This window comes from Dipodomys merriami, unplaced genomic scaffold (genome assembly GCF_024711535.1).
Source record: "Dipodomys merriami isolate MVZ:Mamm:240054 unplaced genomic scaffold, mDipMer1.0.p SCAF_9, whole genome shotgun sequence".
Classification (NCBI taxonomy): Eukaryota; Metazoa; Chordata; class Mammalia; order Rodentia; family Heteromyidae; genus Dipodomys; species Dipodomys merriami.
Genome location: NW_027206512.1, coordinates 30,958,564 through 30,959,465, shown reverse-complemented (window position 1 = coordinate 30,959,465; position 902 = coordinate 30,958,564). Strand labels below are relative to the sequence as shown.

Here is a 902-nt window from a genome sequence, read left to right as displayed (position 1 = left end):
TGTAACATGTGATTTTTTTGTTGCTTTGTATGTTCCTCCCCCCACGGTATAACCCCTATTTTCACTGTGTTTGATGTAGGTTCCCTGCATCTTGTATATACACTTCTCTAATTAGGGGAGGGGAAGGGAAGAAAAAAATCCTTAAATAATGATAGGGTTGACCTATTGTAACAATGAGATGTACAAAACACTATGTTGAAAACGAACTTTACAACTTCGGTGAGAGGGGGCAGGGTTGCGGGGAGGGAAGAGTAGTTGTGGAGGAGGAAGGGAAGGGATGGTAGGGGGGAAGCAAAGGAGGAGGCAGCAATGTTCAATAGGAAATGTACTAATTACCTTGCTCATGTAACTGTAATCCCTCTGTACAGCATTATTTGGGGGGGTCCGGTTGTGGGACCTGAACTCTGGGTCTGGGAGCTGTCCCTCAGCTCTTCAACTCAAGGCTACCACTCTACCACTTGAGCCACAGTGCCACTTCCAGCTATTTTCTTTTTCCTTGTGTGGTGCTGGGAATCAAACCCAGGGCCTCATGCATGCAAGGCAAGCGCTCTACCACTGAGCCACCTTCCCAGCCCCTGTACAGCATTTTTTATAATAAAAACATTAAAAAAAAAGAATCAAGTCACAGAATAAAGAGTCTCACAAAGGGAAATAATAGAACTTAAATGAATAAAAAATAAAAAATTAAAATAACTTTTGAATTTTAAGGAGACTTGTGTAGCAATTAATTATGATTGTATCATAGGCTACATGAATCACCAGTGCTGAAGCAGAAATTTAGTGAATGGTTTTGGCCCACATTCATTTTCTAAAGTGATTTAGAACTAAAAGAATAAAATAAAATTTATATAAATAAAGTATTTCTAGAAATTAGGGGGATTAGCATGTCACTGTTTAAAAAT

General features: G+C 39.4%; 1 non-coding gene across 1 annotated transcript; it reads right to left on the bottom strand.

The window, feature by feature from the left end:
* Positions 1–501: 501 nt before the first annotated feature.
* Trnaa-ugc (transfer RNA alanine (anticodon UGC)) lies at positions 502–565 on the bottom strand. Its single transcript has one exon. It is a non-coding gene; the product is annotated as a tRNA-Ala (tRNA).
* Between the last annotated feature and the right edge of the window lie 337 nt (positions 566–902).